Below are 25,738 nucleotides of genomic sequence, written 5' to 3' on the forward strand. Positions count from 1 at the left end.
GGGGTGAAAATCGGTGTATGCAAGAACGTCAAATTACCACAGTTACTTGAAAAACAACTCAAAGTTCATGCTCCATTAGTGTCAAATTGTTCACAGAGTTGATAGCTTCATGATCCAACCAAGAGTTTGGGTTTAAGTGTCTCACTGTTATTACTTATCTTGACTTTGCTAAACACAACGCAGACTTTTTGCTTAGACCTAATTGAGTTGTACTTATGTTGATACTGAAGTTGTAGACAGTCCAATTTAATTCTCCAGATGTCTTCTTTTATCATGTGTCTTCGGAAGAAAGAACTGGCCGCCTGACTCTTCTACGGAAAGAATTTGAAGTCTGCTGCCTCTGTTAACCAGGCTGTGGTTTTTAGTTTACCACTTAATGAGCTAATTCCTTAGAGCCTTGGGTATCTAATGGTTACTAAACCACCAATGTAAGTTTTGTAAAGAAAAACTCTTAGAACAGAAAACAAAATATCAGGTTTAGGATTCCTTTACTTTTTCATTTATCATTTTCTATTTTTGTTACCTGCTTTGTTTAAAATGTGAATAGTAGTTACCTTGTGGGTATGGACTAAGAAGAGGGTAAAGAACTTTCAAGGGCACTAGAAATGTTCTATATATATATTTGAGTGTGGTTACATGGGCATATGCCTAGGTAAAAGTTTCTGAGTGTACTGCCAAAATTTGTGCATTTTAATGTGTATAATGAAATAAGGAAAATCACTCAGGTCGTGTCTGACTCTTTGTGACCCCAGGTAGCCCGCCGGCCTCCTCTGACCATGGAATTCTCCAGGCAAGAATACTGGAGTTTTTAGCCGTTCCCTTCTCCAGGGAATCTTTCCGACCCAGGGATCGAACCTGGGTCTCCTGCATTGCAGCAGATTCTTTACCATCTGAGTCACCCGGGAAGCACAGATGTATATATAAGGTAAACCTCAATTAAAAGAAGTAAAATGAAGAGCATCAAATCTCTTTAGTCAGAGCTAGTTTAAAAAAATGTATTCTGGTTAATAAAGTAACAGAGAGAAGAAACAAAACACTTACATAAATAAAGTTCTTTATATCTATTTTTTTTCTCTTAGTTATGAATATGATCTTTGTTTCTTACTCTTTTCTATGGATGTATATCTTATTATCTCCATCTTTGATAATAAAAGTTGAAATTATGACAAAAGAGTTTTTTAATAGGACTTTTTCTTCTTACTTCCATTCACATGTTTACTTCAGTATGTGACATTACAAAATTTAAAACTCTTAACTATGAACCTTTTGCACAACCCATGCAGTATCTACTGAAAGCTTCCTGAGCCATATCAGTCACAGCTTATAAATAGTATGTAGCTTCACCTCTTGATTTCCAGTTTATCATGTGATGGTTTAATAAGTCAGCTGAGTTATAGAAACAAAAACAGCAAAAGAAGCAAATAGCATTTGAAGAAAGTGAAAGTGAAAGTCTCTCAGTCGACTCTGAGTTTTGAAATCTCATGGACTATAGCCTACCAGGATCCTCTGTCCATGGAATTCTCTAGGCAATAATACTGGAGTGGGTAGCCATTCCCTTCCCCAAACAAATGCACTGCAAATTAGATCTAACGTATATTTTAGAAAATATTCGATGCCCTCAAATATCTTCTTTTACTTTACTATCTGCCTCCAAATGGTACCCTACTACTGTGTAGCCACACGGTGATCTAAGATTTAGGTCAGTTCAAGAATTTTAATTATATACAGTTAAAGAAAAAGTAAGGGGGAAGGGGTTTCTCAGGTGGCACAGTGGTAAAGAACCTGCCTGCCAATGAAGGCGACCCAAGAGATGAGGGTTTGATCCTTGTGTTGAAAAGATCCCCTGGAGGAGGGCATGGCAACCTTTCCAGTTTCTTGCCTGGAAAATTCTATCAACAGAGGAGCCTGGCGGGCTACAGTCCATGGGGTTGCAAAGAGTCAGACATGACTGAGTGACTGAGAATAGTACACACAGCTAAGGGAAAAGAGAGATAAAAATTACTTGAGTGCCTTCTATGTGCCCGGCACTGTGCGTAGATAGCTAATCTTCACAACAACCCTATGAGGATTTTCGTATTGCATCAATGAAAAAACACTAAGGTTCAGAAAAATAAACAACTCTTCAGAGATCACACAGCTAATAATTCAGTTATGTTGATTTTTGAAGCTTACTCCTTTTGTGTTATCTCCAGTAGTATCACAAGAGGTGGGTTCTGAAGTGATTAAAAAATTCAAAGGGATTTTAGAGATAATCTCATCAGTCCCACTTGTTTGGAGGTAAGGAACTGGGTCTAAGGAGGTTATTTTTTGTCTACCTGGACAGCACACAGCTCAATTGTTATTTCTTTTTGGAAGCTCCCTCTACTTCTCTCATCTCCCTACCTCATCCTGCCTCACTAACCTACCCTAATCAGAATTAAAATCATTTGTATATATTTTATGGTATGAAAGAATGACTTTTGGAGCCTGAGTTTAAATCCCCTATCTACCATGTACGAGATGCGTGACCATGATTAAGTTACTTAACCTCTCTGAGCTTCAGTGTCTTCATTGTGAAAAAGAAGAAAATAATAGTACCTGTCTCGTAGAGTGGTTGTGATAATTAAATGTATTAATAAAACATGGATTAAATTTAATGTAATAAAACATAGATAGCCTTTCCCCCAATAAACCTATGTTGGACATGTGTAGCGAGCAAGAAACTTTGTTAGAGACACTGAAATTTTGTTCTTATTCATTGCACAGTATAAGCTCACTTCATATGTTTCAGGGTATTTCTGTTCAGTCTCTATATACAGGACCTTTCTTCTAGACCATTTACTAACAGTGGAAAAAAACAAGTAGATTGATGTTCGTGATATGCTTCATAGGCTTTATTTACAAGTGGAACAATATGACTGAGCGACTTCACTTTCACTTTTCACTTTCATGCATTGGAAAGGAAATGGCAACCCACTCCAGTGTTCTTGCCTGGAGAATCCCAGGGATGGGGGAGCCTGGTGGGCTGCCGTCTATGGGGTCGCACAGAGTTGGACATGACTGAAGTGACTTAGCAGCAGCAGCAGCAGCAGCAGCAATATATTGTCATGTGATTAAAATGTTCATTGCATCAGATTGTACTTTCCTTTTCTCTTTCCCTTTGGAAGCCTACTAGCAGCAGATGCTATAGAAATTTAAGGGCCCTGGGGACACAGAATCTGCCTCTACCAGAAAAATAAACAAACAAAAAAACACCGGAAGCCCTTTAAAATGGGGTATGGTATGTAATAAGTGTCTCATGAATATCAGCGATTCATTTTTGTTGTTATGTAGTATAATATTTCTCTCTTGATTTATGGTTAAATGTGTGTAGGCTTGCCTTTCTGGTGGGATTGAGATGGGTCTGGCACATCTTGGTAATTCTCCCTTCAGTGCTAAGATTGATTTTTAACAATTCTAGACACGGGAGTTCCTCAGCACTCTGGTGGTTAAGAATTTGCCTTCCAATACAAGGGGTGCAGCTTTGATCCCTGGTCAAAGAACTAAGGTCCCACATGTCAGAAATGGAGGGTACAACAAAAAATTTAAAAAAGAAACAAAAAACCAATTCTAGACATAGAACAAAGACCTGTTGAATTGATTTCATTTACCTAACTAACGAGTTTTCAAATCTTCCAAATATCACTAGTTAACAACTCCATCCCCACTCCAGTACTCTTGCCTGGAAAATCCCATGAATGGAGGAGCCTGGTAGGCTGCAGTCCGTGGGGTCGCTAGGAGTCGGACATGACTGAGCGACTTCCCTTTCATTTTTCACTTTCATGCATTGGAGAAGGAAATGGCAACCCACTCCAGTGTTCTTGCCTGGAGAATCCCAGGGACAGAGGAGCCTAGTGGGCTGCCGTCTATGGGGTCGCACAGAGTCGGACACGACTGAAGCGACCTAGCATAGCATCAACAACTCCATCAAGGGCAGAATCCAAACATTATCCTGCTATTCTTGACAACCCTGATTAAAAGATTTCTCAGTTAGCATTTATCCCAAGAATTCCTCATTGCTTTTAGAAATCTAAAAGTACAGGGGTAGTTGCATTTGCTCATGATTCAATTCAGGAATTAGTTATTTCTCTGTTGTTCCTTTAGGGGATTAACATCAAGCATGTGTTGCCTTTCTATCCTTGGTGTTATGTGGTTGATGCAAACTGGATTACTGGAACAAGCAAGGAATCCCAGCATGTGCTGTCTGCCTATAGCTTCCCATTTCCACCGGCACTGTTTCTTTAACTCCACCTTCAAGCTGCCAGGAGAAAAAGTCAGGTCTTTATCTCTTTTTGCCTCCCTTCACACTACACTCTCTATCAAGTATTCCCATCACAAAAAAGTCCAAGGCTTCATTTCCTTGGGTTGTGTCGAGACTGGAATCCTGAGATTTCCTGATTTCAGGGAGGTCGCTGGTGTTTTTTGATTTCCACTCAGAAAATTTAACCTCGGCATTTCAGTAGCACGAAACTATTGTTTTCCAAAGTATGATATATGGAATATTTCTAAAAATGTGGACTACCACAATCAAACATAATTAGCATTCTATCCTTTTTTGGCAAAGTTGTGTGTGTGTGTGTTTAATGACAAATTCAGCACTATTGTCTTAAGATTCAAATATTGTTTAACGTCTCTGAGTTTTGGAAAAATGACGCTATTATTCCACTGTGTAAGTTGTTCCTTCCAGATAACCTCTTCCTTAATAGCAGAACCCGGAGGATGAATACATGTATTTAGAAAGCCTCCCTGGCCTTTGTGAAGGTTTGGAGCTGCTACTGCAGGTGCTAAGTTGCTTCGGTCGTGTCCAACTCTGTGCGACCCCATAGACGGCAGCCCACCAGGCTCCCCCATCCCTGGGATTCTCCAGGCAAGAGCACTGGAGTGGGGTGCCATTGCCTTCTCTGCAAGTTTGGAGACTTTTGAGTTATTCGGTGTGAATCTTTGAATGTGTCAAACTCAGTATCAGGAAATCTGAAATTGCTTTTAAATAAGGTAGAACTCATCATGCAAGTGTTTTGATGTATAAATTACAAGAGAAATGTAACTTTATGAATACTTAATTTTACATTAAGATGAGTTTACTTCAAGAAGAGAGCATAAGCAAAACATTCTCTGACATAAATTGTACCGAGATTTTCTTAGGTCAGTCTCCCAAGGCAATAGAAACAAAACCAAAAATAAACTAGTGGGAATTAATCAAACTTACAAGATTTTGCACAGCAAAGGAAACCATTGGGGAAAAAAAAAGAAAATCTACAGAATGGGGAAAAATATTTGCGAGTGATGTGACTGACAGGGGCTTAATCTCCAAAATATACAAATTGTACAACTCAATAACAAAAAAACAAACAATTGAAAAATGGACAGGACTTAATAGACATTTATCCAAAGAAGAAATACAAATGGCCAGTAAGCACTTGAAATGATGTTCAACATTGCTGATTATTAGAGAAATGCAAATCAAAATTACACTGAGTTACTACCTCACACCAGTCAGAATAGCCATCATTAAAAAGCCTAAATAACAAATGCTGGAGAAGATGTGGCAAAAAAGAACCCCCCTACAATGCTGATGGGAATGTAAGTTGGTATAGCCACTATGGAAAACAGTATGGGAGGTTGCTCAGAAAACTAAAAACAGAGTTACCGTATGAACCAGCAATTCCACTCCTGGATGTATACATGGACAAAACTGTAATTCAAAAAGATACATGCACCCTTCTGTTCATAGCAGCACTATTCACAATAGCCAAAACATGCAAACACCCTCAATGTCCACCAATAGACTAATGGGTAAAGCAAATGTGGTACATATGTACAATGCAATACTGCTCAGCCATAAAAAGAACAAAATGATGCCATTTGCAGCAACATGGATGCAACTAGAGATTATCATACTGAGTGAAGAAAATCAGAAAGAGAAAGACAAATACTATATAACATCACTTACATGTGGAATCTAAAGTATGGCACATATGAACCTTTCTGTAAAATGGAAACAGACTCATAGACATAGAGATCAGACCTGTGATTGCCAAGGGAGAGAGGGGAGAGCCAGAGGGATGGACTTGGAGTTTGGGGTTGGTAGATGCAAATTATTACATTAAGAATGGATAAACAGCAAGGTCCAATTGAATACTATACAGCACAGGGAACTGTATCCATCTCCTGGGATGAAGCGTAATGGAAAAGAAAATTAAAAAAAAGAATGTATGTGTGTGTATAACTGATCACTTTGCTGTATAGCAGAGATTGGCACAGCATTGTAAATTAACTTTACTTCAATCTAAAAAGAAAAGCTTACTTTCATGTTTTTTCCTACTGTCTCTCCCCCTAGCATCTAAACTATATGAGGGCTGGTTCATTGTCTCTTGTTGAACTCTCTATTTCCAGTACCTACGAGTAGTGCTCAGTAAATATTTCCTGAACAATGAATGATGACAATTAGGAAAATACTGCATATCACAGGCAACATCCAATGTAGAAATGCATTGTGTTCTAAATGACATTTTGCATATCATTATTTGGGATGCAGAACACATTTTTTTCATATTAAACAGTACTGTGAAAAAGAACTCAGATCCATAGATTCATTCTTAAAAGTGAGCTTATCCCATATTACAAATTCTACTGCTTTTGCTATGCTAGGAGCAAACTTTTGGGGGGTTAGCTCAGGAATCAAATCATCACTTTAAAATTTGTACAGCGATGAGATATTTTATCCCACAGGGAATTCTGCACTGACTTCAAGAACAGGTTTCTCTCCATGTAGTTTCCTCCCTGGGTGAATATTTGTCAAAGGAATCTAGAGAGATAGGGTTCCCTGGTGGCTCAGAGGTAAAGAATCTGCCTGCAACATAGGAACTGCAGGAGATGCAGATTTAGTCCCTGGGGCAGGAAGATCCTTTGGAGGAGGGCTGGGCAACCCACTCCAGTGTCCTTGCCTAGAAAACCCTGTGGACAGAGGAGCCTGGTGGGCTACAGTTCATAGGGTTGCAAAGAGTCAGACATGACTGGAGCGACTGAGCATGCACACAGGCGTCCAGAAAGACAAGGAACTGGCTGTCAAAGGGTAAACACTGTCTTCTCCAGGGCTTTGGGAGACACTCTACCCTAAGTCGAGCTCTATAGAGGTACTCACTTTCCATTAAATTCCGAGCACTTTCCACTCAATTATGAGGACTTCTAATTTTCTATACATGGCCTCTCTCTATTAGCCACAATCCTGTATAAAATATTGAAAAAAACCTCTAGAACTAATTTTGACTCTATTACTGATCTAACAAACCTATATCCAAAATTCCTGGGGACAGGTGTGTTTTGGAATTCAGAGAGATTTTTGGATTTTAGGCAGGTAATATGACATATGTTGCATGTTATATAATATCACCAGCTTGTAATTCAACACAATAATATTTCTTTAGCTAAATGAGTGAATATTCCCATGAAGTGAGATAAATAGACATTGTTCATAGCCTTAAATCTCTTCAATTCAGTTCTGCAATGTGTGCATGTGCTCTGGGTTGTGTCCAGCTCTTTGAGACTCCATGGATTGTAGCCCACCAGGCTCCTCTGTCCATGCGGATTCTCTAGGCAAGAATACTGGAGTGGGTTGCCATTTCCTTCTCCAGGGGATCTTCCTGACCCAGGCATTGAACCCGTGTCTCTTGCATCTCCTGTATTGGCAGACAGATTCTTTACCACCAAGGCACCAGGGGAAGCCCATTCTCCTGTTTAAGTAGAAATAAAGTAGACCTAAATCCAGAAGTTTCCATAAAACACTGCTTCTCATTCTAGAAACTGAGATAGCAGGCTCTCTCCTGCTGCTTTTGACTTTTCAATCCCTGACGTTGTTTTGTTTTTTCTTATTCTCTTCTGCATTCTAGCTTTGATTAACACATAGCTCGCTTTTAGAAGTTTTGGGGATTAGTCTTAGCAATAAAAGTAAAGTGTTTTTTTTTTTTTTTTAAAGAAATGAGCTTTTGTTAGTGCCAGAATATTTTCCATGAAGGCATATTTGTGAGTACTCTGTTGCCTGGAGCCATGCTGGGAGGTTCAGTGAGTCTAACCCCCTGGAATTTCCCTAGAGTTTCTCTCCTCTACCTCCTGACAATCTATGCAAACTCTAAGGTGCCTTTTAGCTACAAAAGGTCATTTTTCCAAGCTATCATGTGATCCAAGTCTAAGATCATAGTTGTTAAATTCAGATTAAGGTAAACTAATCATGTCCTGGAATGTGCTGATTAGGTAAATAATTAGAAATGAACTTCAATAACCAACATTAATAGGCAAGGATAGATTATAAATACTTAACCAGCTTTGTTCATTAAGGGATTTAATTCTGAGACTAATGTTTTTAATGTTAACCATTTAAAAAAAACCCTTTTTCAATATATACCAGCCTTGTGTTTCTTTCTTAATTATGAAATACTGTTATTCCATTTTTCCAAAGGAAAACTTTTGGGTTGGCCAAAGAGTTATTCAGAAAATCTGAACAAACTTTTTGGCCAACTCAATATCTTCTAACCATGAAACCTGTTGCAAGAGCAACAGGATGATTCTAAATAATTCACTTTAGGAAGATAGACTTGAGGTTCCTTTATTAATGCAATTTGGAGACCAACAGTTATAACTTCAATGGCTTGATCCCAATAGTATCCCAAATACTCTTTATGCTAGCCTTCAGCTGTTTCATAACTAAGTGTTATCAATCTGGTTGGCTCATTCTTGGTAAGAATAAAAACATATCTGGGGCTCTTCAAATGTAGGAAAAAATATGGATTTTACTTCATAGTTTCTTGAGGTTAGGAAAAATTTCACAGGTCCTGCCTTAGATGTATGTATGAGTCTCCTCTGTTGGATGAGTGCAGGAACCATGGTTATTTAATTTACCTGTGTGTAGCCTATGTTGTGGAGAAGGCAATGGCACCCCACTCCAGTACTTTTACCTAGACAATCCCATGGACGGAGGAGCCTGGTAGGCTGCAGTCCATGGGGTCGCTAGAGTCGGACACGACTGAGCGACTTCACTTTCACTTTTCACTTTCATGCATTGGAGAAGGAAATGGCAACCCACTCCAGTGTTCTTGCCTGGAGAATCCCAGGGACGGGGAAACCTGGTGGGCTGCCGTCTATGGGGTCACACAGAGTCGGACACGACTGAAGCGACTTAGCAGCAGCAGCAGCAGCAGCCTATGTTGAGCCTTCAGAGTAAGTATCTGATAAAAGGAATGTAGAATATTGAATGAAACTATCAAAGACTTGAAAACTCTGACTACAGGAACTCATTACCATTCAAAACAGCCTAATTCATGCTTGGGCATTTCTGGTTGTTCAGAGTTCCTCTTTACAATGGTTCGGTTGTTATCTCTTCCCACATATTTGTTCCATTTTACCCCATCAGGCTGCACAGGCTTGCTCTACAATGTGACAAACCTTTAAATATCTGAGCTCACCCTCATGCCCTACTCTCCCCGCCTGGCCTCTGGGCTTTGCTTCTGCAGACTAATAACCCTAGTTCATCCACAAGTGGTGTAGATATTAGTGTCTCTGCATGCTTTCAGATTCCCCCACCTGTACGTAGGCAGGATGGTCAGAGAAGGCCTGACTTGCATGGGATGGTTACCTTCTGCATTCTAGAGTCTATTGGTGCTTTTTAATATCAAATTAACTTTCTAATTTTTTTTTGATAAATCCATTTTTTCAGCTTTTCAGAGAGAACTTCTAATTTAGTCTGGACAGATCCTACCTAAAAGGAAGGCAAATTAAATGGGAGATAATTATTATCTTGGAGGTAGGTTTAATCTGCTAATGGTTTATCTGTTGTGTCTTGTTTCCAAGAGGACTTATCTGGATTCAAGATAATTTGAATCTTTGTGAAGATTAAATCTAGGGAGTTAGATGGAGCATTTCTCCCTGTGTGATCTCTGTCAGGAATGTTTCTTTTGTGGCATCCAAGCCAATCATTAGGACTGCCAAGTCTGATTCTGGGAAACTAAGGTCTCCCCATGTGGATGCCTGACAGTTATGATAGAATTCTGAAGATTTTGAAAGGCAGTTGCTGAAAATGAATTTACCATATTTTTCCCCCATAGGGCTAAAAAGACACAGTTTAGCAAAAAGAATTTATTGATTTTTCATGAACTTTAATATTGTCTAAAGATAATTTTTAAATCAAACTATTAATTGAGGGCAGGAGAAGAAGGGGGCAACAGAGGATGAGATGGTTGATGGCATCGCCGACTCAATGAACATGAGTTTGAGCAAACTCTGGAACATAGTGAAGGACAGGCAAACTTGGCGCGCTGCAGTCCATGGGGTTGCAGAGCATCTGATACGACTTAACAACTGAACAGTAACAATGACATTAATGTAGAAGATGCAGGTACATGTAAATATGTAGGTATTTTTACTAGAAATAATCTATGAGTGAGATAAAATGTTCACATTTGGGTAGAGAAATAAAATTGTAAAGGAAAACAAAATTCTTTGCATCTATTTGAATCCTCTGAAATTACAGTCAGTTTATAATTGTTTGGGGAGGTGGGATGATGGAAAACAGGAGGAGCAAGAGAAGGAAGCTGATGGGTGAAGGTAGGGAGTGGAAAGGAGGAGAGGGGTGGGGAGTGAAATGGGACGGTGAAGGTAGAATGTCTAAGTATTTCCAAGTGGCCAGAGAGTCCTTTCCTGCTTTCTTGCATGCACTTTGAGTTCTGCATTATGATATATTTAGTAACTCAATGGTCAAAGTTAAACAATTCTTATGTAATAGAAATTCATTGCCCTGGGAAAAAAGACTTCCTTTCACTTCCCTTTCACTTCCTTTTTTAGACGTATTCTAGTTGATTTATGGTGTTAGTTGGTTCCAAAAAGAGCGGGAACAGCCAACAGATTGTTCTACACTTCCATGAGATAGAAGATTATTCTTATTCAGTATTTGCAGGAAAGAAAAGGACTAAATTGGAGCCCTCCTGCATAGGGCTTATTCCTCAAGGTTACATCTTTGATGATCACATCTGGGCTAATAAGAACTGCTGGGCTGATAAGTATTCCGAGGGTGTGTCATGAACTCTGCTCTTACTGATAACCATTTCAGCATCTGTTCATCTGTGAGGATTCTTTATGGAATGCCAGGGCATTCCATTCTTACCTTTTGGTAAGAATCAAAGAATGTTTGTAATTCAGACATTCTTCTTTCTGTTGGAACATGTAGATGCCCAGAAAGGAACAGGGGTTTACTTTCACTTGGAAGGCTGGAGAGTGGAAGGCCATGATGGTGGTAACAGACAGGACTTTAAGCTAGAAACTCCTGGGACTACTTCAAAGTGATCAGGCCTAAGTGGTCCTAAGACTAGTGAATCAATCTTCTTGCCAAGGTTGTGGAGTCAATAGACTTCTGACTTGAAAACCAAAGCTTACAGTGTCCCCCTGGCCCTGAAATCCTTCTGAGTCTATTTCAAAACTCTTAATCCTCTTCCTCTTTCCCTCAAGAATCTATTTTCATGGGATGCTGGTTTTGAGATCTTCATTTTCCACTCCTGTGCAGAGATGAGGTAACATAGCATGTCTGAGACTTCTAAGAAAGACCTGTTTGCAAGGTTGACTCGTAGTTGGCATTTGGGAATTTGGATTTTGGGGTATTTCCACTGTTCTCCACCTCACTGAGCCTAGAATATACAGATAATATAATTTATGCCTATCATCTGCCTTTTTTTGGCTGCATCACACAGCTTGTGGAATCCTAGTTGCCCAACTAGGGATTGAATCAAAGCCCTCAGCTGTGAAAGTGTCGAGTCCTAACCACTGGACCACCATAGAATTCTCTGATCATCTGCCTTTTTTTCTGAGAGTTTGTATTTGGAGTATGAACTAGGCAGAGGGTGCCTAAGTGACTAGCTGCCAATAAAAACCTTGGGTCCTGAATCTCTAATGGGCTTCTCTGGGCAGAAATATCATAAGCATGTTGCTACATTTTTGTTGCTGGGGGAGGAATGCATTCCCTGTAACCCAGGGAGGGAGAGAGCATTAGGAATCCTATACACAGACTCCTGACTCCACCAGTATCTTTTCCCCTTATGGCCCAACTTACTATGTCACTGTAATAAATCCTAGCCACGTGTACAACCATATGCTGAGTTCTGTGAGTCTTTCTGGGGCTTCCCTGGTGGCTCAGATGGTAAAGAATCTCCCTGCAATATGAATCTCTGAGTGTGGGCTGTTCTGGGGGACCTCTGACACAACCCCTTTCTTATAGTACTCTAGTATTCCTATCCTAATGCTACACAATTCTGGTGAAAGGGTAAAAGGGAAGCATTTTTAAAAAGTTAAGTGGCAAATAAAGAAAATATTGATCTAGAAGTTCTGGTTCAGTAAAAACATGTCATTCCTTTTAAAAGTCAGGAAGCCAATTTAAAGAGCTTGCCAGGTGGTTCAGTGTTAAAGAATCCACCTACCAATGCAGGAGATGCAGATTTGATCCCTGGGTTGGGAAGATTCCTTGGAGTAGGAAATGGCAACCCACTCCAGTTTTCTTGCTTGGGAAATTCCATGGGGAGAGGAGCCTGGCAGGCTACAGTCCATGGGGTCACGAAGAGTCAGATATGAGCACGCATGCACAAGCCAATTCATCAGTCATGGAAAACTTATTTACATACTTTATACTTACAGAATATGAACTTGCAAAAAAAATAAATGATTTCTTATAATCTTTCACTAGCATTTAAAAAAATAACAGCTTAATTGAGATATATGTCATATACCGTCAAGTTCACTCTTTTGAAGGCTATGTGATTCAGGGGTCTTAGTATCATTATATAGAGTTATGCAGCTGTTACCACTAATTTCAGAACATTTTCATTACCTCAAAATGAAACCCTGTCACCATTAGTAGTAAATCCCCATTGTCCCTTTTCCTTAGCCCTTGGCAACCACTATTCTACTTTCTATCTCCATAGATTTGCCTCTTCTGGACACTTCATATAAATAGAATGATGAAGTCTTTTGTCATTAACTTCTTTCATCCATGTTGTGACGTGTAACAGTACTTCATTCCTTTTTTATACCAAATAATATTCCATCTTGTGGATATACCACATTTTATTGATCAATAGATAGGCATTTGGGTTTTTCCCACTTTTTAGCTATTATGAATATTCATGTTCAAGTTTTGGCCTAGACAGGTGTTTTCAGTTATCTTGGGTATATACTTGGGAGTGGAATTGATGGGTCACACAGCTACTTTAAGTTTAGATTTTAGAGGAACTGCCAAATTTTTTCCAAAGTGGTTGTACCATTTTACACTCCCAACAATGTATGAGGGTTCCAGTTTCTCAAACATGCTCACTAACACTTGTTTTTTTCTCTTTTTTGAGTATAGTCATTCTACTAGATGGGAAGTGGCATCTCGTTGTGGCTTTAATTTGTATTTTCCTAGTGAATGATCATGTTGATCACCATATTACTTCTTATTGGACATTTATACATCTTTTCTGAAGAAAAAGCTACTCAAATCTTTCACCCATTTAAAAATGAATTGTCTTTTCATTATTGAGTTGTAAGAAATTCTTTATATACTGGAGTATATACTTTATATACTCCAGATGCTATACTTTTATCAGAAACACAGTTTATAAATATTTTCTTTCATTCTGTGGGATTGTTTTCATTTTCTTGATGGTCTTTGGTATTTATCGTTGATGGGGTCCAATTTATTATTTCTTTTGTAACTTAGGCTTTTGGCGTCACATTTAATTCTCCAGTTTTGGTGGGGATTTAGATCACCCCACTTACTTTAGAATGTCCACACCCATTAGCCAGTACTGCTACTCCATGATGGAAGGAGATTAAAAGTGGAAGGGGTTAGAGTATAGCGAGATAGAAAGAGCATGCGCCTAAAATCTAAAGATTGAGCCCAACTCATCTGTCATGGAATATAAGTACTTAATTTTCCAAACTTCAGCTTTCTATTTGCAAAATTGGGTAGTTACTACTTCATAAGGCTATTGTGAAATTTGAATTAGCTAAACTGCAAAAAGAGTTTACCATGGTACCTGGCACATAGGAGGTATCTAATATACACTAGTCTATTGTCATTTTTATTAAAAGAAGGTGGAACTGAGCCTGGACCTAATCAAGAATTACTCAGTAGAAGTAGAGCTATCACTCTGTTTCTGTGTATTTTGGATAGGCTGCTAAAACTACATAGAACTGCAGATTTGCTTATTATTATATAGTTTTCCAGCACTATGGAAAAACCTGATAGGCACACAGTAGGGATAATTTTATTTCTTTTGAATTCAGGAATAAACAAAGCTATTTCTCTTTGGGATCCAAAGAAGAGACCTAGACCCAAAAAACTGTGGTGTCAGCATCAGCATGTGTTTCTTATTATTTATCATTAATTTAGGGCCATTTATACAACTATGAAATGAACAAAACTCTCTACCTGTCACTTAGGTAAGGGACTTTAAGAATGGTCACTCAATATTTCCATTAAATATTTTCCATACTTTACAACATCACTTTAGAACTAACCCAGTCATTTAGTGCTCACATAAACAGAGTAGTTTAGGGCATAAAAACATACTCTGTTTTATTATGAAAAACCCAGGTATTGGGGAAAGTTCAAAGTAAAACCATCTTAATAGGCTTCTCCTGTGTGGCAGTTAGACTAATAAATGAGGCAGTTTCCAGTAGAAATATCTTATTGATAACTTAAGAGAAAGAAGCTTTTTAATATCTTCTGTTTAACCAACTCGACCTAAAATTTTGTTATTTTATTCATCATCGAAAAGTTCAACTCTTGCTCAGTAATTGGCATAATTATACTTCTTAATATGGAAAATTTAGCAAATATTAAAAACCCTTTTGAAAAAAACCATAATAATCCTATGCTGTGAAACACTTAAGCTCTGCCACACGGTTTTCTATTTCACTTGTTAAGTTGCAATTCAGAAATATTTAGTGATTACTTCCGTCCTTAATAAGGCCAGAAGACTAGCCAATAAACTTAAGGGGATACAAAGATGAATAACACATTCTTTCTGACTAAAAATTTGGCAATTCAGTAGGTGATCTAGAGGCAACATGCTATCATTAATGGGAGAACGACAGTAGGATAAGATGAAACATTTCATAAAGTTGATAAAGCAATTTGTGAGGTGATAGCCAAAGTTAGAAATCAGGCAAAGGTGTGTTAAGTAACATTTATTGCCTGGAAAATTCCATGGGCAGCTGAGCCTGGTGGTCTACAGTCCATGGGGTCGCAAAGAGTTGGACATGACTGAGCATACAAGTTCACAGGTAGCACTTATATATGGTAGGCAGATTTCTAAGCACTTAAATCCAGTTATTCATTCAATCCTTACAATGGCTTTTTGAAGTAGGCGCTATCACCCTTCCCCCACTTTAATAGGAGAGGCAAATGAAGTACAGACACGACAAGCTACTCAAATGAGGTGGGCTCCCAGGCAATCTGGCTGAGGAATTGGTCTTCTTAACTACTCTCCTATGCTACTTCTTAACTCAAAGAAGAATTATTATTAGTAGAGTAGCTTTTGGATTTGTGGAACCTCTACTTCTTCAAAACTCCCCAGATGTGGGATATAATAATGCATATAAATAAAAGATCTGATAACTCCTTTCTCTCTAAAATTTTAAAGATGTTACCACCTTTATGTTTTACTCTAAAATTACATTCTACATTAAGCATATGTCACATACTCTAGTATATATGGATTATATAATGTGGTCATCTTGTATGACAGTATGAGTGGTCTCCTTCAAAGTATGTCTGTGTAGGGAATACGTTTTATTTCCATATTTTCCAGTTTTGGAAATACCCTTTCATACCATCACAATAGCTTCCTGCATAGATTTTTTAAACTGTTAGATTATTTTCTATTTTGCTTTTATGAAATATTGATGATAATGTTTATTAGTCTTGATTGAAAACTTCAGCAACTAGAGCAGGCTCAGTTTTGTAGGGTCTAAAGTCTAAACAATATGGAGGACTTCTTTCAGAAGCACTACAAAATTAGGTGCAAAGAGTGAATATTGTATTAGAAGTGCTTCATTCTGATAGGCCCTAAAAGTTTCAGCTTAATTAGCCTAAATGATAAAGCACCACTTCAGATAGTAACTAAAATAAAATTTGAAAAAATTCCACAAGAATAAAATACTCAAAAAGAATGCTTCACTTTTTTTTCCTCAGAAGGATCTTGTAATTTTAAACTTTATATATCACCTCGTCTGATTTTTTTACTCCTTTTAATTTCTCAGTTGTCTGGAAAAACTTTATTCACAACAGATCTCTCCATTTTGTGAGATGAGGAAGAAGAAAGGGTCAGTGATTTGCTCTAGGTCACAGAAGCCTGTTAGGGGTCTTTCCACTATTCTTTTCAGCAGATGAATTTGAAGAAAGAATATTTTGTATCAGACACAAAGAAGCTTCTTTTCTTAGGGTCTTTAGTGTTACTTTACTGGAGAAGAAGCTAAGCTGGGACAAATTTACAACAAAGTGAAAGCCCAAAATGTGGAATTCCTGAGTATAGAACATTGTTTCACCTTGTAACTGGTAGCAATGTTGGGAAAACCTTTCATTTTCATGTGACACAGACATTTTGAACCTTTTTTTTTTTCCCTAGAGATAATCACATCCCTCCCTGCCCCCTGCCTCCACACAAAGTAGTGTAATTTTGAGGAAACTACTTAGCCCAGCATCGGTTGTTATTTTTTTTTTTTTTTTAATTCTTATTTCGTATTTTTCTAAGACCATCATAACATGGACTTCAGTCACAATTAAGAAATGAAATACTTTGACAGCTGCTTGGCTCTTCAAGTTTGAATCTTAAATTCTCAAGTGTTTCCATGTTTCAAATAAATAAAAAAGTATTTTTTTTTAGCTTCATCTACTTTACCCCCCTGTTTTTAGCTCTCATTGAGTTGTTGTATTGTTTAGTTGACTTTGGGAAGATCTGGAGAAGGAAATGGCAACTCACTCCAGTATTCCCGCCAGAGAAATCCCATGGACAGAGGAGCCGGGCGGCCTCCAGTCCATGGGGTCACAAACAGTCGGACACGACTGAGCAACAAACATCCACACCTGTGCATCACCCGTGCAACAGCCCCTACCTACCCTGTTACCAGACAACGGTTGTGAAAGTCAAAGTGAGAGGGATCTAACCGGGTCTCCTGCGTTGCAGGCAGAGTCTTGAACGCTGAGCCAGGGGGACTGTTCGTGGTCCTACTTAGTCATTGGTCAGCGCCACAGCTGGACTTGCCCACAAGCAACCGTCAAAGAGCCGCCGGTTAGCGAGTGCATTGAATCAATGGTGGGCCTGCGCAAAGTGGCAGTCTTCATACAGAGAGCAATGTAAGAGGCCATTCCTGGCCTTCTACCCCAGACCCTCCAGTTCACAGGCTCTGGGCCAGCAGGTGAGTGGTGGGTGGGGGTTGGGGGTGGTGGGCCCAGGGAACAGGCTAAGAGCTATGTTTTGCAGGGCTTTAGAGCCCTCAGCAAGGCTGGTTGGGCCACGGTGGAGCCTCTCCCCGATCCCTGCCTCTGCGACCTAATGGCAGGAGCCGTTTGCTTAAGATGCAGTCTTCGGGACCTGGCTCCCATCATTTGGGTGGCCTGAGGACCTGAGGGCCAGTTGGCTGGACAGGGTCTGGGAACCTGGCCCTGAGGGAGCTGCCAACTGATATCTGCCTCCTTAGCCAGGACTGGGACCTTGGAGGGTGAAAACTATGCCTTGGAATCTTGCCCTTTCTTGTCAGAACAGAGAAAAACATTCATTTGATAGAGATTTACGGGAACATCCTTACCTGACCATGACCCGAACTCAAGAATGAAGGATGTGACACCAAAAAGTTTGCAAAACTTATTACAAAAGGGCTTTGCTGAAAACTTTCAGGGAGCTTGGGGGTTTTCAAGTCATAAGTGACCTGTCTCTTTCATGGTCCTGCAGTAAACCTTTCTCTGTTCCAAACTCTGACATTTTGGTATTGTTTGTTCTCTGTGTATTGGGCACATGGACTTTTGGTATTATTTATTGTTGTTGTTTAAGTTGTCATATCTGACTCTTTTTGGGACCCTGTGGACTGGTAGCCTGCCAGGCTCCTCTGTCCATAGGATTTCCCAGGCAAGAATACTGGAGTGAGTTGCCATTTCCTTCTCCAGGGGGTCTTCCCAACCCAGAAATTGAACTCTGGTCTCCTGCATTGCAGGTGGATTCTTTACCACTGAGTTATCAAGGGAAATCCTATTCGGATAATAAAACAAATTGGGGGAGGGGGTGGAACCCTTAAGATTTGACTCAGTGTCTGGATTATGACTTCCTATTTGGGGACGATAGAGGATGAGATGGCTGGATGGCATCACTGACTCGATGGACGTGAGTCTGAGTGAACTCTGGGAGTTGGTGATGGACAGGGAGGCCTGGCGTGCTGCGATTCATGGGGTCGCAAAGAGTCGGACACGACTGAGCGACTGAACTGAATTGAACTGATTGCATTTCTATAGTAACACTTCGCCGACCTTGTCACTGTAACAGCAGTTCTTGAGTGCCCTGCTTGCCACACACTGCACATGCCTAATCCTCAAAACAGTCCTAAGAGGTGCTGCTTGCCCCATTTTACAGATGAGAAAACTGAGGCTTGGTAAAATTAGGTAACTAGACTAAGGTAATGCAGTAAGTGCTAGAATTGTGATTCAAATACAGGTCTGAGTAACTCCAGGGCTCCTGCCCTTCCCTCATATATTACTGTTCAGATTAGAAATATGTAGTAGTTTTGGTGTCATCTACAAACTGCTGAGGTGCCCCGCCTCCACGATGGTCTCATGTGATCCCTCCCTTTCTTGGGTTTCTCCCCCTTGATGGTCCCCACGCCCACTGAATACACTGGGCCAACCTGTGTAGCCAACAGGATATTGCAAAAATGCAAAATACTTGTTGGTTAAGTATTGCTTGAGGGAACTACTATTCCAGGCAAGAGAGAAAACAGGCACAGAGGCATGAAGCTATGAAAATGTGAGGCATCTCTGAGGGATTATTTATTAAACTAAAAACCAATGTGTATTAAATTATTTATATTTATTAATTGAGTTTTAGAGTAATTAAGCTTATTAAGCTTAAATTAATTCAGTGTAGAATTAAGGTAAAATTAAGCTTATATTTATGGAAACAGGAATTTCAGCCTGTGTTGCTCCTCGTAGCCTTTCAGTTGTGTACTTTTCTCCTCTCTCTCCCCAATGGCAAGAGAAAAGCATTTGGGACCATAGTGAAGCAAATAGCAGTTGAGATCTAATAATGAATTAGAAGAGTGAAATTAGTGGGAGAGTGAAAAGATTCTAGACTTGGAGTCAGAAGATCTGAGAGGTCATCTGACTTTGCCATTAGCTGCTCTCCCTGCGCTGAGCATATTACCAACTTGTCTGCTCCTCCTCAGCCTTCCTGGGGTGTGGTCAGCAGCACCCCAGCAAGGGTCAGCTATTCTGGTCAACTCAGGGGAGCTCCTTATGTATCCATCGCCCACCACCATTCATTCATCCAACATTTATCATTGTTTAGCTTAGGCCGGGAACTGTGCCAAGTGACTGGTTAGGAATAAAAGGCAGAGTGTAAGGAAGAGAGATATTAACAACAAGTAAGATTGAGTGTGTGATAAATGCAGTAATGAAAGTAAACAAAAGGTACAATGTAAGTCCAGAGAAAGGGGGATGAGGTCAGGGTAGACTTTCTGAAGGCGGTGGTACCTGGTCCAGCTTTGAAAGACAGCTCAGACTTTACTCTGCCCGTGTGTCATAGGCAGTGTGTGTGTGTTCGTCAGTCAGTTGTGTCCAACTCTTGTAGGCAGAGAAGAAGGTTCAAAGGCCCAGAATTAGCATGTGCAGCTGGAATGTAATCTCTCTGGGATACAAACAGGGCAAGAGATGTGACAGAGAAGCCGACCAGGTCACAGAGTGCCCTCCTCACAGTCCAAAGGACAATGCTCAGAGATAAATCAACACTCTCGTATGATATGACCATTCCTGCTTCCAAGTTTCTTTTTCCTTTTGCAGGAGCATGGTTGGAGTGAGAAAGGCTTCCCAGGTGGTACAGTGGTGAAGAACCCACCTGCCAAAGCAAGAGATTCAATAGACGTGGGTTCAATCCCTGAGTTGGGAAGATCCTTTGGAGTAGGTAATGGCAACCCGCTCCATTACTCTTGCCTGGAATATTCCATGGACAGAGGAGCCTGACAGGCTACTTGGGGTTGCAGAGTCTGACATGACTGAACACATACGCTTGGAGTGAGGCTTGTTCTTGGCATCCTGTTCTGCCCCTTTGGGTTTGTTGGAGGGAATAAAGTAAAAGTTTCTTTTCCTCCAGGATCATCCTGGCAGCTGTGAGACTTCCACATTAGGAAAAGTTTATTCTGTCCCACAAACATTTTGAATGTGTAGTTTATTTCTAGATCTAAGTATTGCAACATTGAGATTAACAGGAAATATGCTGTGGGAAATTATAGCTTGGAGAGTTCAGTCAATAATCTTCAAGGTACACGCACCTTCCCTACCCTTTATGGTTGTCTGAGTGTGTGTCTGTCTCCAGCAGAAACTGAAGTCCCTTGGAAATAGGATCTGACTCTTTAGCCATTTCTTTTTTTTTTTTTTTTTAATTTTTTCTTTTTATTTTAATTGGAGGCTAGTTATTTTACAATATTGTAGTGGTTTTTGCCATACATTGACATGAATCAGCCATGGGTGTACATGTGTTCCCCATCCTGAACCCCCCTCCTACCTCCCTCCCCATCCCATCCCTTCTTTAGCCATTTCTTTACTCCACAGGAGTCTCTCCTTATCATAGAGTTTCTTCTTTGTGCTAGGTGCTAGGGATACAGAGACAAGGATGTGTTCCTAGCTTCTAAGAGCTCTAGGTGACAAGTGAATATCACCATTATTACTCTCCCATTGCCTTATAATAATCACAGCTAGTGTCAGAACATTTGCTGTGTGCCAAGCACCTTCTGTATTATCTCACTTAATACTCTCCACAATCCTATGATTATCTCTGTCTTACAGTTGAGGAAAGTGAGGCACTGAGGAATTACACAGTTTAGAAAGTGATGAAACCAGATGTACACTAGGCAATACTCCCTAGACAGAGCATCCTTACCCAGAGATCTTAGAAAGTATTCTATAACTTTCTAATAAATGAAATTACCCACCATACTTGTTCTTTTGTTATTGCTCAAAAGTACATAGAGCAAATACCATTGTCTTTTAACATAAATTTAACTGAAACTCACAGGATCATAAAAGGACTAAATGTAAAAATCAGAATCCCAGAAAAGTCTTCTTAACTTAGTTTTTTCAAACAGAGAATTATGCCTGTCTCAGAAACCAGTGTTCCCTCTGGGGTTGTAAAAATCACCATGAAGAAACTGAATGAAATGACCCTTGAAGTTTGGATTTGATTTTTGGAAGTAACCCAAATAATTGGAGCCAAGCCAGGTGAATAAATTGGTTAATGAAGTTGGATAACTATTTTGCTTTTGTAACTGGCTGCCTATTCACTGCATGAACTCATTTCACTGCTTCAGTTTTGCCATATGGCAACAACATAAAACTGCTCTTCCTTTTCTGTTACTTGCTTTCCTCACCTAAGCAACACAGAGAGTAACCATAATCCATCTATCACAGGAAAAAGCCACCAAAGTTTATAAGGTCATATCTCTAAAAAGTTCCCATGAGTATGCCACAGTGCAAATAGAGGAGACTATTATTGTTACTGCTGGCTTATGTAGAAACAGTTACTCATTACTTATGTACTTCTTGGCAGGGCTTTCAATCTCCCTCATCCAGCCCCACATAGATACACATGGAGGAAACTCCTAGAATTTCCACATCAGTTACCCTTGGCTGGTTTTATTTGGTTAAACATGGAGGAGAGGTAGGAGGGAGGAAGGGAGGGAAAGAGAGATAGAGAGGGAAGGAAAGAGATGAAGGCATGGAAATGAGTCTGACTTTTAAAAATCTGTTACAACAAAAAAACTCTTAATGAAAGTGGGACTTTAAGCTAAACTTATCCATATCCATAGATTTCCATGAAGTTTTAAGACCAAAAGGCTCAGATCTCCTGGAGAACACAGATATAGAAACAATTAGAATCAGGAGTATGTCAATCGGGAGTGTATCAGGAGTTTGTGGATCGAAGGCTTATATTACTTTAGGGTCTTCTTTAAGAGAAATTAGGAACAAAAAATTAGGCATGAAAGGGAATATATATTTAGAAAGAGAAAAGAAGTCAAGTTATTAGTTTAGAAATAGCTGACAAACTCCATCAATATCTCCAAATCCAAAAAACTAATGTAACACTCTTATAAATTAACTGCCTGACATATTCTATGCTGTTTTATTTTTAACTGGTACTTGTTGATCCTTTCATATGGCACAAGTTTTGTAATTTTCAATTAGAGATAATACAGTCTTTAGAAAAAGTTTGAAATTGGAAGTGTTAGTCACTCAGTCATGTCCAACTCTTTGCAACCCCATGGACTGTAGCCTGCCAGGCTCCTTCATCCGTAGGATTTTTTTAAGCAAGAATTCTGGAGTGGGTTGCCATTTCCTTCTCCAGGGGATCTTCCTGACCCAGGGATTGAACCTGAGACTCCTGCATTGCCAGCAGACTCTTTACCATCTGAGCCACCGGGGAAGCCATGAGTTTTATCAATAGGTTAGACATTTTCAGACAGTTTCAAACCTGTTCTTGATAATGTCATACTAAGCAGAGAAGGCGATGGCACCCCACTCCAGTACTCTTGCCTGGAAAATCCCGTGGGTGGAGGAGCCTGGTAGGCTGCAGTCCATGGGGTCTCGAAGAGTCAGACATGACTGAGTGACTTCCCTTTGACTTTTCACTTTCATGCATTGGGGAAGGAAATGGCAACCCACTCCAGGGTTCTTGCCTGGAGAATCCCAGGAACGGGGAGCCTGGTAGGCTGCCGTCTGTGGGGTCGCACAGAGTCGGACGCGACTGAAGCTACTTAGCAGCAGCAGCAGCAGCAAGATGTACTATGTGACACACAGACACAGTGGCTGCTTTTAGTATTACCTTGGGTTTGTGCTCCATAAAGAATTCTGACAAATTGTGCAATGAGCATAAATACAATTCGGTATACTTATATCAGCTGCGTTATGAAGCATCAAGTCATAACAGGAGAGAGAATTTCTGGTTTGACTTGGTGTTAGTGAGAACAGAACCCAGAAGTTACAATTTACATGTGTGATGATGGGAAGACCTTGCCGGAGACAACCTTTGGCTCTGTACATTTCCAACTTAATTTCTCTTCTATTACCTACGTGCTTCTGATGCATGGCACTTGTAGGACATGTTTATATGATGGAATCATCTTGGGTCCTGCACCTTTTCCCCCTCTAACATTTATTTATTTATTTGGCCATTACAGGTTTTAGTTTCAGCATGCGGGATCTTCATTGTGGCATGTGAACTCTTAGTTGTGGCATGTGGGATCTAGTTCCCTGACAAGGATTCAAGCCTGGGCTCCCTGCATTGGGAGCACAGAGTTTTAGCCACTGGACCACCAGCGTAGTCCCTGTTCCTGCACTTCTGTGTCACCAAGCAAGGTGAATTTGCTTAGTGGAGTATTCCTGGAAGCCAGGAGGACTAGTGATAAACATAGAAATGATGGCAAATCCCATAAATATATTCCACTTATCTCTAATTAAATGTATCTCCAAACAACTTCCCCTTAGTTCACAGTGCCAAAAATGCCCTTGGCTACCTGACTGGAGGGGACATGTAACAGAGAGAAAATTGGAATGAAAAGAAGGCAATTATAATTGTAGTTAAAATATTATCTGAAAAGTTTATTAAAATGTACAACTACATGAATATCTTGCTAGGGACATTCCCAGGGCCTTGGAAGGGCCCAAATAAGTGAAGGTAGAAGATTAAGCTTCTTTTCTTTTTATATAACCATAATAAATACTTCCCTTTTGACAATACACTCTGATACATAGTTAATATGGGATAATAAGAAAAGACTTCTAGTTTTGAGGGCAGAAGTAAAGGGGCAAGGGAAGAGCTTTGATGTTATACTAAACCTTTCAGGAGGTGCATCTGGAAAGGTGAATGGGAATTTTCAGACTTACTCCATTTACAAAAGCCTGGTAATAGGCTTGAGCATGCGTATTGTGAGAATCATTAGACAGTAGGGAAGTGTCTGGCACAGTCTGGGAAGGAGACTGTAGGTCCCTCCTCTTCTGGCAATGTTAGTGCTGGGGAGTTCTCTTTTCTTCTTGGAAAATTCTAACTCTTCCATCAAAGAGGCCTCTTCCTCTGTATGTCACCTCCTCATTCTAACTTCTACTACATCATTGTACCCCAAGGCCCAGCAGAGTTCACTGATCCTGCCATCTTGCCCTCACCTGCTCACCTGACCCCACCTCACCTCACTCCATTCACTGAAATACTTGCCTCGTACTCAGGACACTATTATCTTTCCCCTTAACACAGTCCTGCTTTCTTTGATTGCTAGCCTTCACCCCTGTTCCTGCAGAAGGAAGCTCATTTCCTAAAACTCAACCTCCCTTTAGCTTCTAAATATCACTCTTAACTCTTCAACTCCTGTGAACAGGAGCTGAGGCCATGGGGCTTACCTAGTAAAAATGGATCAAGGTATAGTATCTATTGTGTTCCTGTTCTTCAAGTACCAAATAGTCTTCTATCCTTTCCCTAATTGCAGAAATGGGACTGGCTAAGAAAAAGCAAGGCTCTTGGGAGGGGAGAGTGGAAAGGAAGAAGGGTCAACATCTCCTCTGCTACTCATTGATGACAGCTGATGAGCAGAGGAATGGAAGCAGAGTCTTTGGAGCCACTACGAGGAGGCACAGTGAAAGTGACTCAAGGCTGTTTTGAACCTACCAAGTTCATCGTCCACTGCAGCCTGGAGTGGTTCCCCAAACCATAGCCCAGCACTGGGTCCATCCTAGTTTCACATTCCAGCTCGGAACTGCCCCATGTTTGCCCTCTTTTGTTGTCATCCTGGCCCTTGTTTATGCCCCCAAAGCCCATGGCGCTCCTTTTAACACATTAGCTTCACTGGGCAACTTTCATCTTTGTCTAAAATGGAAATAGACTGACAATCTAAAATGAAATATTTTGGAGAAACACATTTTTTAAAAGCAATAGACCTAACGGCTAATTTGTATAGTAAATCTCCAAAAACTAATTTAAAAATACCTGATTTTTATTTGCTGAATGACTAGTTTATTGAACTGTTAATTCATCCGAGCCTTTTCCAGTCTATTTATGAAGATTAAAGCAATTTGTGTTTTTCAAGACCTTCCAGTGTTCTGTGTTTTGGGAAATGATGACTTCTCATGAACTTCAGATGAAGTGCTATATGCTTTATGAGTGCCAGAGATTTTCAAATGAGGATTATCTTAGTGGAGGCCGGAAAAGCACTCAATAGTTTCAACAACCTTTTAAAAAACCTCAACAAGAGGTTTTTCTTTAACCTCAGAAAAGTTGATAAAATCTGAAATAAAAGCATTCCCTTTTAAATTAGGAACAAAATGAAAAAGCCTGGAATTACTATTTATATTCAACATTATATGGAGTTTCTTATTGTATAATTAAATAAAAAAGATTTAAAAGGACCAAAGTTCAGAAAGGTAAAAAAATTTTTTAAATTTCAAATAATATTATTGTCTACA

General features: G+C 39.8%; 1 protein-coding gene and 1 long non-coding RNA gene across 3 annotated transcripts in view; one reads left to right on the forward strand and one right to left on the reverse strand.

Moving 5' to 3' along the window:
- GRAMD2B (GRAM domain containing 2B) overlaps positions 1-25,738 on the reverse strand; it is a 121,448-nt gene that overhangs the window by 89,987 nt on the left and 5,723 nt on the right. The window lies entirely within an intron of this gene.
- On the forward strand, positions 17,311-25,363 carry LOC133250991 (uncharacterized). The gene is made up of 2 exons (XR_009737472.1): positions 17,311-17,451; positions 24,766-25,363. It is a non-coding gene; the product is annotated as an uncharacterized LOC133250991 (long non-coding RNA).

Source organism: Bos javanicus, chromosome 7, assembly GCF_032452875.1.
Source record: "Bos javanicus breed banteng chromosome 7, ARS-OSU_banteng_1.0, whole genome shotgun sequence".
Classification (NCBI taxonomy): Eukaryota; Metazoa; Chordata; class Mammalia; order Artiodactyla; family Bovidae; genus Bos; species Bos javanicus.